Here is a 14550-nt window from a genome sequence, read left to right as displayed (position 1 = left end):
ATATTGTATGGAAACTATGCTCTGTACATCTATCTACCTAATGCACATTTTTCCGATCATATACACCCCTTGCTTATGGAATGGTGAATGAAGTTCAGAGGCAATGCACGCCCCATTGAATTACATGTGCATCACCAGTTGCCTATACTCTCTAAATCCAAACCTTAAAATTTATCGCCATTGACAATTTCGCCTATCTATATCTATTGCTCGGCTTACGCACGTTTGTCCACACCGCTTAACGGTGGGGACACTTACATTGCATCGCAGTGTTAATTTAATACGGCCACGAGGGCCTGATATCTAAGCGTGTTCTACCTGTTTGGGTTCCTCTGTCATGGAGGTCGTAAACAATCAAGTAATGGTAACTGAGAATATTAACAACTCACAGAATATGGACAACCGTACCTTTGCATCTGTAGCAGGTATACAATCGGAGCCGAAATATAATTTTCCCGAGAGATCCCAAGGTATCATCTTTCCTGCCATTGAAGGAGTATCGCTATTTGATTACATTGTTGGAGTAGGTACCATAATAGGTCCAAAAAATGTTACGTTTGCATCTCGCATCTCGGGTGGGCGCATATGCATCTTCCTTGCGTCAAAATCAATGGTAGATAGCTTTATAAGAGAAAATAAAGGTATACAAGTTAAAGATAGCTTTATAGCAGCACGTAAGCTGGTATCTCCAGCAACTAAAATCATTCTTTCTAACGTTTCTCCAGTAATTCCAAATGACATTTTGTATGAGGAACTTAAACGATTAGAGTTAAAGCCGGTCTCTCCAATTACTTTAGTGAGTGTAGGCTCTCCCGATCCTAATTACAAACATGTCCAAAGCTTCCGTAGGCAAGTGTATATTGATTTAGAAGTAGGTTCGTCAATACCCCCTACGACGTTGCTAGCTTATGATAAAACGGTTTTCAGAATTTTTTTGTCGAATGACGATCTAGTTTGCTTTGTTTGTAAATCTAAAGGTCATAAAGCGTCTAAGTGCCCTTCAAACTGCAGCTCGAATAATAAAGAGTCAAATGACAATACCATGGAACAGTTAGTCACTCCAGTTCGACAAAGTCGCCAATCATTAGTAGAGATGGACTCGGAAGAGCCAATTAGGACATCCGAGGAATTGCAAGGTAGTGAATCAATGGTACAGATGGACTCGGTAGAGTTCAATAGGACATCCGATGAGTTGAGACCTAAACGGGCACTTGCGTCATCCTCTGCGGAGACTACAGCGTCAGGTGGCACATTTAAAAAACCCGCGAAAAAAGCAAAGCGTTCCGATTCAAAGGAGTCCCTATCGATAGAAAAGGATTCCACGTTGTTTACGGAATTTAAAAATGTTTTTCAATCGAAACAAACGGTTATAGATTATGATAGTTTTTGCAATTTTCTTATGCGTGCAAAAGGTCAAAGCAATCCCTTTCCAATAGCTAGTGAATTCTGTGAGGATAAGCAACAATTTGTTGAGTTAATGATTGAGTGTCGAAAAGCGGTCAAAACCAATCGACTCAAAGCACGCTTAAAACGCCTGATTACTGGATTCATTAAGCTCCTTCCAAGCTTCAATACGCCCACGGATTACTCAGAAAACAGTTCAATCGCTTCACAAGATTCCTTCTTATCGGACCAAGAGCTAGAATCGCTGTGCGATCCATCATCCTCTGAAACTGCGTAAACGTTTTATTTTGCTTATTTGTCTTTACTATTTTAATTTTATTTTACATATTACATTTTACATAATGCATAATAACAATAATTATAACAATTTAAACCTTTTGCAATGGAATATAAGATCTGTTGCTGCCAATAAACCGAATTTAGAATATATGTTAGCAGAGTGTAACATCCATATAGCCCTTTTAACGGAAACCTGGTACAAAAGTAACCACATAGATTTTTTTAAAAATTACACATTAGTAAGACACGATCGTACGGATGGTTACGGTGGCCCGTGGCGCCGCTATACTTGTACATAGAAATCTTCAATACACTCCGTTGAATATTAAATCTGATAATGCTGAAATTAGTGTGTGTGGGGTCAAGTTGCTAGATCTTGATCTGAATGTAATGTGTTTATATAGGCCGCAGGGTTACGCGAGTAACATAACAGAAGGCGAGTATTTGCACATGTTAGGGCAATTAGGGAAGAGGTACATGGTGGGTGGTGATATGAACGCACACAATAGGGCCTTTGGTTCATCTAAAAACGATAACGCGGGAAATATTCTATTAAAAGTAATAGATGGGACTAATAGCGTGTTTTTGAATGACGGATCAGTTACGCGCCTCGGGCGCCCAAACGAAGCGAGATCTGCAATTGATATTACATTTGCATCGCCAGGGATTGCTACTCATATCACTTGGAAGGTAATGGATGATACATATGGGTCAGACCACTTTCCCATTCGCATGAACTTAAATTTCAATTTACAACTCCAGTTCACCTATTACCCTACAACTCGGTGGAAAATAGATGATAAGAAAAGTCTAGAATTTTGTAATTACGTGGATCGAAGTCTAAACGCTAAAGAGGTACCCAAGTCCGCAGCAGAAATAATTGACTGTGTTGTGGATTCAGTGCAAAAGGGATGCGACAGTAATTTCGTATTAAGAAAACCTGTGTTAAAGAAATCCAGACCTCCACCCCCATGGTGGGACAATCAATGTTCTCATGTGGTACACTGCCGGAAACTTGCGGTAAAGAATTACAAGTTAAATCCAAACTTGGATAATTTCATTACTTGTCAAGAGACTATTGCGCACTCTAAAAGATTTTTGAAATACAAAAAACGCGACAGTTTCCAAAATCTATGTAATAACTTAAACACATCTACGTCCTCAAAGAAATTATGGAATATCGTGAGAAAATTTAAAAGATGTCCTACCTCTCACCACGTCTCGGAGTCATATATTGTAGAGTTCGCTGACAATTTAGCCCCGGCGTACGTGCAATCAGAAAAAAACCAGGAAACGTCAAACGTAAACGATCCTTTTTTACAACAACCATTTTCAATTGAAGAACTCATCAAGGCAATCAAATCAGCTAAGAATACAGCACAAGGTTTTGATAATATTACTTATCCGCTATTAAAGTGGCTGCCCACCGTGGCGAAGGAATTATTGGTAACTGCATTTAATAGACTGTACCTGTTTGGAGATAGCGTGCCCACCTTTAAAAAAATCATTGTTGTCCCAATAATTAAGCCCAATAAAAACCCAAACGATGCAAAATCATATAGGCCTATATCACTTTTGTCGTGTATATTTAAAACATTAGAGCGAATGGTCAAGAATAGGATTGAATGGTGGTTGGAAAGGAAGAAAAAGCTACAGTCATTTCAATTTGGATTCAAGCGAGGTTTAGGCACCGCTGATGCTTTAACAAAACTAGTTTCCGACATACAAATAAGTTATTCCAAAAAAGAAACAGTAGGAGCGGTTTTTATCGATTTCAAGGATGCTTACGGATGTGTGAAATTAGACATTTTGCAGAAGAAACTCATTAAATTGGAATTCCCGAACCAACTAGCCCAAAACCTGATCGGTTTGTACTCTTATCGAGAGATTTATATAAGAAGTGGCTAAGGTCAATTTATAGGCCCTAGATGTGTTTTTGAGGGGCTTCCACAGGGATCTATCAATAATTTGTATACGCACGACTTCTTGACTGTGCAGGATGATAGCATCAGTGTAATTCAATACGCTGATGATTTTATTATTTACACGTCACATAAGAATGTATCTGTGGTCAAGGAGCGTTTAAGTAAAGCCATTCGGAAAGTTAAGCAATGGATGTTCAGCAATGGTTTGGATATGTGTATTGAAAAATCTGCAGTAGTATTCTTTTCACGGAAAAGGCGATATAATTTGAACCCTGTGGTTTTAGATAATACACTATTTCAGGTCGTTAAAAGTGTTACATACTTAGGGATCAGATTAGATTACAAACTAAACTGGACGGAACATATACACATGCTAACTAAAAAATGTGAAAAATCCCTCAATATTTTAAGATTATTGACTAGAGTGGGATGGGGAATGGATTTTCCAACTGCATTAAAGGTTTATAAAGCACTTACAAGAAGCCTAATAGATTATGGTTTGCATTTATATGGAGCAGCATCAAAACCAAATTTAAAAAGACTCATAGTCATTCAAAATAAAGCCTTAAGACACTACATTGGGGCTATGAAGTCAACTCCTGTAGAAGCATTGTATGTGGAAGCACGTGAACCACCACTCGAGTTTCGAATAAAGTATTTGGCTTTAAAATATGTTACGAAAACAATCGCCCTAAAACTGGAAAATATTTACAACTCGCTACAAGAGCTTATGTCTCACGATTTAACCTCGGCTTTTTGGTCTAAAAAGAAGTCTCCTCCGCTTTCCGTGGCAAGCCTTTATCTTCACGAATTAAAAATTCCTCTTTGGATACAAGAAATTCCGGACGCTTCCTATCACGATTTTTACGTCGGAAGTCTGCCAACGTACTTCCCTAGTTATATAGGGGATTTAGATATGATGCGCAACTATTTTATAACACCTTAGACAACTTGAAATGTTGGGAGATAATATTCACAGACGGTTCTAAAAGCAAGGTGGGAGTCGGATGTGCAATTTACGAGCTATCGACTAAATATTCAAAGTTATTTAATCTTGGAAAGGTCAAATCTATATTTACAGCTGAAGCGACTGCAATATTAGAAGCATTAAAATACTTTTATGACCGTAATGTAGCAAAGAACCTGGCCATAAGTCAGATAGTAAGAGTGTCCTGGCCACTATCAATAAAAGGGTCCATTATTTTCAAACCCATCCTTTAATTACAGCTATTAGAGCAGAGGCCTATAAAATTATAAAGAAAGGACATACTGTTGCGTTTTACTGGATCAAAGGACATTCAGGTATAAAAGCAAACGAAGACCTTCTGAATGTTCTCAAAAGCAACATAGTTGAAGACTGAGATATCTATTGGAAGGAGTATCATAAAGAAAGACAAACACAGTATGCTTTAATCCACCCAACGGTTAAGTTTAGACCATGGTATTCTGATAAGTATACCCCAAAAAGATACTTTTCGACAATTGCACGTCTTAAATTTGGACATGGGAGGTTTCCATCTCATTTGTATAAGATCGGGGTTGTAGATTCGCCAGGGTGTGATTGTGGATTCGAGACTGGTGATTTCAATCACATATTTTTTAACTGCGAACTGAGAAGGCCCTTCATTGATCAGATGAGTGCACGGTTAACAGAAAGTGGTGTTCATTTTCCCATCAACATCGTTGCTCTACTGAGTTCCAACTGTAGACGCATTTATGATATAGTAATTGAATACGTAGCTAATACTGGGTTAAATATTTAAGGGTGTGTGCGTGCATGGATCTGTATGATGTATCCTCTGTATTGAACCTCTGTCTTACCCTCCTATACAAATCAAGGTCGCTACCTGTATTGTTAAATGTCAAATGCCATGATAGACCTCTTGGCGAGAAGAGTGTGTCCTGTGTTATTCCTATAGAGTAAATGAATAAGTTACTGAAAATGTTGCTAAATGGGCATAGATCCCGAAATAGCAAATATAATAAAAAAAAAAAATAAAAAAAATTTGCGGAACATTTTTAAGCGACCTTTAACCATGAAAAGGTAATGGATCTACATCCTCGTAATATCAATGAGAGTAACAACCCATATTTCTTCATTTTGCCGTGGAAGGGGCGGCTACAAAACGGTTTGTCTCGGCTTACCGGCGTAATTTTACGCAATTTGTTTTTCCAAATACTTAATTTAATTAATTTCATTTGAATAGCGATTTGCCGAGTGCCGACTAACTGAAGTTTTGCCGACTATGGTCACGCGTTAGGGGGGTGTGACACCCCCCCATACCCCCCCGTCAATCCGGCCCTGCTGCATTTCCTTATTATAATCCTTAAAAAGTATACTTCCTTAAACTTGGCGGTCGTTTAGATGCATATTTAAAATAACAATAGTAAAAATGACAAGAAGCGATTGTATCTCGTCCAGACTTCCCTTTTGCATTTGTGAGTACCCTGCTTCACTCCAAATGCATCATATCTCCGTTACTAGTGATCCAATCGAGTTCATTTGTGCACTGCATGTTCCTAATTAAATTCATCCAAAAACACGGTTCATATTCAGAAGCACACATTCTTGAACTCCAAAAAATCGATTGGCGAAGCTTTGACATTGCTGTGTGTTTTCGTTCTCGAGTTATACGAGAAACAGACGGACGGACGGACAAAACCATTACATAAGGGGATTTTTTTCTTTCAGTGTATATGTTTATTAGTTTAAGTGTTAAAAGGTAATTACCGCCACATATCCCTACTGATAGGTAGATTACTAAAACGCGGTACCTACTCGGATTGGTGGTTGCATGTTTACGCCATGTTATATTTGGAATATTTTAGTTATTTTAATGATTGATGCTGATAAACGATTAATGACATAATACATAAATAAGGCACAGACGTTATGACCCAGAGGGTCATTTGTGCTGTTTAGTGTTTAAAACTTGCCAATTTCACGGACCTAAATCTAAATCTCAAACCCCGCACATTTATTATAAAATTAAAAATCCAATTGTAGGTATGCCAACAATCATTAAAGGCAAATTGCGAAGCAGAAACCGTATACAGTGAGTTTTTTTTAAATGCGAACATAGGAGTTTACATGCAATGTAATTTCCCTATGTTCGATTTTTAAAAAAACACATCAATCTATGAGGTGTGCGCGGTTCACCTTCCCAAATCGCGCAACTTGTGTGACTATGAACAGCAACTCTAATCGTCTTTATGATGAAGAGCACTCGGTAAGATTTCTTTAAAGAAGCCATGTGAGGCCACAGCAACTTTAGGATACATTTTTCTGAAACTTACGATAACTTGACCTCACAGGCCACGCACTGACACCACAACTCATTGTGAACCAACCTTCAATTATTTGTAGGTCATGTGCACCTGGTATTCTACTAATTTGATCTATTCAATACATAAATGATGAAAATAAGAAAATAAATACCGAAAACAATTACAATAAATGTTCGAAGTGTCCTCCTTGACATTCTAAGCAATAACCTAACCGATTTCGTAATTAAATTGGGCGACGGTATTTTTAAAAATGTGACAGCTGTCAATTGTATCTACTACTCATTTGAACTACTCAATAGATTGATGTGTTTTTTTTTTAAATCGAACATAGGGAAATTACATTGCATGCAAACTCCTATGTTCGCATTTAAAAAAAATTCACTGTATATAGGGCTTGTGTTCAATACCTACGCTCAGGTTATCTATAAAATTTAAGTTAATAAAACGAAAGCAAGAAGGAAAAGTGTGCACAATTCAGTTACAAATCGAATGGACGGAAATAGGACTAATAAGAGGACGGATAATGTGTAGTCCAATAAAAAAAACTAGTCGTGCCCGTGCACCTTTGCAATACTCTGTATGTTTATGGGTTATTCTGTCAACAAAACATTCTAGCGCTGAAAAACTATCGTTTATGCTTTCTACGTATGTGGTAAGTAGTAAGTACATATTTATTTCGCGAACCGTTTCATCACTCTTTCCTTTCTAAATATCAATTTGATAAATACAATTTAATCGGTTTTTTTGCGTTCACTTAGAGGAAATTAGTGGGTAACGCACAACTTTTAGTAACAAAGGCAAATGTTGCTGTAGTAATTTTACCTATTACCATTGAATAAAATAGTGTTTTTATTCAATGCTATTACTTACAAGATTTTTCCCTTAATATAATTTCAAAGTTGGTTTAGCACGAACGCCGCTTTTACTACATCCAATATGTTCAACAGACGTCAATCTGCAATCTGTTATTACCGGGAGCAACATTTGCTTGTGGCTGACAGTCAAATAAAATGTTGATTTATTTGAAAGATATTAAATTTGGGAAGCGATACCAGCAAACCAATATGTTATCTACCAAACTGCTGTAGTAAGCATAACTGGTTGAAGTAACTGTATAACTTTGTTTCCTTTTCCGTGTCTAATATTTTTTTTTGTTTCAGGAAACGCTCCTTTAACGGCAGTTAAGGTAAGATCGCCTTTTACTTTTAAGGCAGGATCTTAAATAATGTGTGACCTTACGCTGTATTATTTATACCACACCCACTGAAGAAATAATTTCGCCTCCTGTAAGCTAACCGAAATCCCAAAGCGGTGCGGCTTGTGTTATCAAAAATTCATTGAACAAGATTGCCTATAAATAAGGGGTGCCTTCTAACTTGCGTTAATTTATAGACTATTTTCAGTATGGAATTTAAACGAGATAATATGCACATGGTTAAATTCATCGGTCCTCTCGATTCGCCAATTTCAACTAGTCACAACAGCAGAATTTGTGGTATCTCTTTCAAGAACATTTTTGGTTTGGAATGAAAGAACAAAACACTACATAGAAGTTAGCGCAATGACAATAAACGGTGCAATTGTTTTGACACTTAAAAATGAAAATTTTAATAACGCTCCCACCCATCAATTTTTGAATTGGTAGCGGTATTTTTTACGATGAAACTCGTTTGCTAATATCTTCGATCCGACGATCCATAACCTTTATTTTACTTCCAGTTTTTCGCGTGACAATATCCCAATACGCTCCGAACACAACAAAAATTTCTACCGGAACGTGACGCACAAAAACTTGGTCTTCTTAATTCCATTCCCCAGATAGATTGTATAGACCTTGATGGTAGTATCTGGCTGTACACAAAAATACACCACCGATAACTCGAATGGCTGTCCCATTAGGTAAACGACAACTTCAATGAACTGCTATGCTATACTCAGCACACGACAACTTCAATGAACTGCTATACTCAGCACCTACTGAATTCTCTTCGACAAAGTGACGAATTTGCTTAAAACGATGAAAGGCAACTTAACTTAGCCACCAATTTAAACGACACTCGTGACTTATTAAATTTGAAAAAACAAAATCAAACTTGACCTCGGACGATGACAAAAAACTTCTTTTATAAAACGGTCAGTAAATGGGCTTCGGACTTGGCAAAACAAACTTCCTTTTATTACTAACAGCGGAACAGCAACTCAGCTTCGAATAATGGCAAAAATGCTGCTTCAACGGATCTCAACTCGGTCTTGAACTTTGGCAAAACGGCCCCTTCTAAACGCATACTCCGGCATTTAAACGGATTTCCCTTCTTACATTTGACATCCATTTAACGACCCTTGGTACCTGGATCAACCAATCAACAGATTGCGACAAGAGTCTTGAGCTTTCCCACGTGCCTACATCAATTTTACTTGGAATCGTAAATAAAACATTTTCTACAAAAACAAACAATTTTTACGATTAAAGAGCAAACTTATCTCTAGAGAATTCCATTACTCTCTTCTAAAATAAACCAAATACCCAATAAATCAAGTCGGAGCTGTCAGAAATGCGTTAATAAAACAAAATTGTGATAGGTAAAAATAGGAAGTGCCTACTCTTTCTTTTGCAATGAAATAAACAAACAAGAGCTTGACTAGAGGCTAGATTCGCAGAATCGTTTTGTGTGTATTCGTAAATAATCGCACGCGATTAATTAGCATGAGTTGTAATGACAATTTAATTAATAACAAAAAAGAGAGATAACGACGCACCACACTCTCATTTCTCCACAAAACCTCCACGGGTAATTAGATTTTACTGAATCAATATGGATATGATGGCGACGCGTTCATATAAACTTCTTTGTTGTCTTCTTACTCATTCCGTAAAAATCCCATAAGAAATATGAGAGTAGTAGCTTGTAGCTTCCATATCTAGCGTGCTATGAAAATTTTAACAGATTCATTGCATATAGAACGAGAACCGTCCATTTACCACCGTTTAAGTTAAAGGAAAAGGAAAACGAAGTTTGACATTTTCGTTTTTCGGTGATCTCAGTTATATTCAAAGATTTTTGAAAAATTTAACTTTTTTTAACGTTTTTTAGTCACAAAAAAGGGCCCCATTTAGCCCACACTGTATCTCTCACTGTTACGGAGATCCCAATGGTGAGTCACGAATTTGAACCACCATGTACAATCGACGATACAGTCGGTTTTTAGTTTTTTGTTTCATTGTCGTTTTAAATGTTTTAACAGACTATGGAAGAATGAGGGAACTGATAATATCTTATCGAGAGCAAGCTGCGCGCTAAAGCAAATTTTCTTGTGGCGGTGATATTCTGGATCGTCAAAACTGTGTTTTCTTTTTGTTTATTCCATCAGCTGTTTACATTTGTTGACCAGTGGCGTACTTCCATTGTATTTATTGTATAATATTATAATGTACAGAAAGATATGCATACATTTATATCTATATAACATACTCGTTCATTTGTTGTGTCTTGCAGAAGAGTTGTGCACAATGTCTATTTGTTTAAATACGTTTGTATTTACGATATCTACCTTCGATTGATGTCGTTACGAGCGGACAAACAAATAAAATTTGCTTCATTTAACGATCACGATTATCATTCCTTTCTCTTAGACTTTCCTTCTCTAAGGTTTTAGGTAACTACTGGACATGTTAGTACACATTTTGTAAGTGTTTTAGATTATATTTTGTTAAAATCATGCATTACCTGGAGGTTCCACTGACGAAGGACAAGGATAAAGCGTCCGAAATATCTGACTATCGAATAAAAGCTACTAAACGAATTTTTTCATTTTTAGGTCTATAGGTACACTCCACCAATACTCATTTTATTGGCGAAAATCTATCCTATTTTAAAACGGCTGAATAGTGAATTTTTAGCGCGTTTTTGAAAAAAAAAAGAAAAGCTCTTATATATTCACTTTGTACTCTAATTTAATTTATGTCGCACTTCATTTACGCACAAACATGGGGGTAAATAGAAACTATGTGTTGTAAATCGATTGTATCTTCTCACCCTTTTTAAAGCGAAAGTCACTCGATGTTTCTAAATTAACGGTGTAATTATAATTACAATGGGACATGTTGTAATTACATCGTTTCGTTTGTATAAAATGGAAGAGAGGACGTGAAAGGAATGATTTATGCCTCATCTGTATGCAAAACTACCTGTACCTGTTTAGTTGTTGCGACTCGTAATTTTTATGCCATTCGTGTAAAACTCTAAATTAATAGGTGATTATAGTGTTAGGTTATTTAGGTACCGATACGTATAAAATTAATGTCATTTCTAAGACCATTTCAAGTGCTTTCAACATTTTTTTCTGTTGTTATTGATGCCTAGCTTTTTTCTATATGCTTAATGCAATTTAGATACCCGTATTCAGTAAAATCGATATATGATATTATTCCCTTTATATTTTCAGGTTCAGGATAAATTTGCTGCAAACTTTATAAGGTAGAAAATATTTGGTTCGTTTAAATACAATTTAAATTTAATCGTGAAGGTAATTTGAATAAATATTTGATAAAGAAATTTGTATACCTAACTTAATGTTAGCCTTATGCATATTTATTTTTATAAAAGGAATCCGCGATTCTCAAACAATTTAAATGCGTGTAAATACATTGTATTGTGTTGTAAATTTAAATTTACAAAACTGTAGAGTATTGACTCCCGTGTTTCCGTTATCATAGTGCCGAATGCCGAAAGTATTCAAAACTATAAGTATAGACAGTAAATAAAAACCACAAATAAAATTAACAAATCAATAAACAAGTATTTAAAGCTGGCTTCGCTTGAGGAAAGGCAAAAGTGCATAATTATGAGGTGTCACAATATTCACACAGAAAGCGAGTACTAAATTTTTGGCTTGTATTTTTGCGCTATTTAGATATATAAAGCATTTGAATCAGTACCTACAAAGAGTGTAGGTAGTGTAGTATGATCTTTGGTACCGTGTTGTTAGTTATTGGTTGTTCCGGCGATTATTTTCGGGGTGTTAAATTAACAAAGATTATATTTCTTGTAGGTCGTGAAAGTTTCGGAAGTTTGACATACAATGCGCCGATGTAGATTTATTATGCATGAATTTTTAAATCAACAATCGTGTTTACGTTTATCAACAAGAAATACGTTATTTATAAAACTCTTGGTGAGATTTTCGATGTTACAAAAATGTTACTACAATAAATCATGCGGTACGTAACTTTTGTTATTTTCCCAAACTTTACTTTCAACTTTCACCTTCAATACCAAAATAAGTACCTATTTAATCCCGTTCTAATAATAGGTATGAATAATATGTCCAGGAATATACACAAGACATTGTCCTGTTGCAAGTAGTTCCTTTTAATTCTATTGTGAACAATAAATTTCTATTTGATTTTAACTGTAAACTTAGATTTTAATCTTTTTGAAATGCTCATTCAGTCTGATTCATAGCGCATAACTAAATAAATAAATAGATAATTAGACAAATATAGTAATTTCCTGAGGGAATTTTGGAAAATGTTTATTTGCGTAAAAATCAAATGTGATATTAATCATATAAAAATTGTTGTCAAAATGTAACTAATATGTAGTTGCATTCAGTTAATTTTCTTGTATTAATGATGCCACAGCTATTTTCTTCATTCTCAAAAGGATAGGTAAAATAGGGAAATGAAACTACTGTATTTATTGGTTTTACCAAACGGTTCTCATTTCTTATGAATGATATCCATTTAAAAAATTACACTTTATAGCTCGCTTTATAGTAAATAAAATAAGCAATTGTGGAAGAATGTATTCATTGCTGAAAAGTAAAAGGTTGACATCACTTCCACTATCCGTCAATAAAATCGACTGAACTTTTAATTACATTTCTTTTAATTTAAACTGAAATCACTGAAATTACCTTGAAAGCCAAACCATTTGTACATTCAAACAAAATCGACTGCACTGACGTTTATGTGTGCCAAATGTGTTTAAAATCGATAAATCAATGAATGTCGATCATTTTGTCTAAAATCGTTACAAACAAATCGGAAGCAAATTAGAACAAAACGCGGCAATTAAAACAAATTAAAGTAAAAATCGTGAATAACCCTCAAAGTTACTCAAAGTTACCAATAAGACTTGTTAGTGTAGTAAAGGAAAAGCAAAATTAGTGTTAATTTACTACACACTTTCATATAAATCCGTCAAATTCTTTACTGTTCTTGCTTGCTCGCAAAATTAAACGCAAAGTGAGCAAAGAATTTAGAAAATTAGTAAAATTCAAATAGTGACAGGATGCCAATTTACACAGATTTTTTCTATGAATTCAAATTGACTAGACTAATTTTCGTGGTCACGATTTTCTGCACTAATATGAATTTAAGATCGAATCTTATACGGCAAAAGTCAGACGTTTAAGTCTACATAAATGGATGATACCAAAATTAAGTCCAATTTTATTTATTATCACAACAGGGAGAGTTTAACAGTTCTTTTTACAGGTTTTGAAGGTTTTTGATATTTATTACAAGACTGAGGATAGGGCCACAGTAATATGACACATTTACATATCTTCTGGGGAAAAGCAGAGAGCAGACGCGTGAACAGTGACATACAACTATCATGTATTGCTAGAGTGTCCGTTATATGTAGAAGTAAAGCAGGAACTGGGTATGGCTCGTGAGTTGCAAACACCATTTCTAGATGACCCGATTTTCATCGAAAAACTGCTTAATTTTTTCCTGAAAAAGAATAATTTATTAAAAGAAATATAGAAATAGTATGTAATACTTACCACATAGCTAATGCCCACAGTAGCCGACGCTATATAAATTTAAAAAACAATGCTTTACAGAAATTAAACGACGCAGAAGGGGCAATCTTCCAATAATGAACTGCAAAATCGGCCCTCCAAATTTTGACACCCTATAGAATTTTTATGATATGCAATGCCTACCCTTAGAAATTGGAAACGGTTGGTTTCAACATGATGGTGCATCCGCACACAAACTTCCTAATTTCCTCGAAAATGGAAATTAGAGAAAACTAATTAAAGCAAGTAAAAACTATTGTCATTCTCACTGATTACTGTGTTTCTCGCTAATATGGCATTTTGAAACAAATCAATCCCTACGTTTGCAGTGCACACGTGAAATTGCCGAGAAAGGATATTGATATTACTAAGTAATTAGTTCCATGAAAGGAATGATATTTTCCCCAACAATAGAAATAAATCAAAACATTAGACCACGGAGCGTGGTGCGTTACTGTACGTTACGCCATTGTGAATACATACGCATTCATAACATTTAATCTTCATTCATTTTTGGTGAGTTGGAAGCTTACGAAATTATTAGCCATTAATTTTGATTAAATGAATTATAAATCGTAATTGTGTTTGTTTAAAGGCAATATCTTTCCCAATTCTGATAGCTCATCATAACTTAATGAGTTCAACCTTCAAATAAACTGCAGTATGTAAACCTACATCGCCTATAATGGAAATTAGATTGGTCTAGTATGTAAACAAACCCTGCGTAGTTAGGTAGGTAATTTACAAACGAACGTGAGGTAGGTAGTTGTAATAGTTGTATTAAGGGCGAGGGCTTTAGTCTAAGTTTATTAAGTTTATTCGACGTAGAGGGTAATGTTAGTGT

The sequence above is a fragment of the Photinus pyralis genome, unplaced genomic scaffold, assembly GCF_008802855.1.
Source record: "Photinus pyralis isolate 1611_PpyrPB1 unplaced genomic scaffold, Ppyr1.3 Ppyr1.4_LG2, whole genome shotgun sequence".
Lineage (NCBI taxonomy): Eukaryota > Metazoa > Arthropoda > Insecta > Coleoptera > Lampyridae > Photinus > Photinus pyralis.
The sequence above is the reverse complement of the archived record's forward strand: the minus strand, read 5'-3'. Positions refer to the sequence as shown.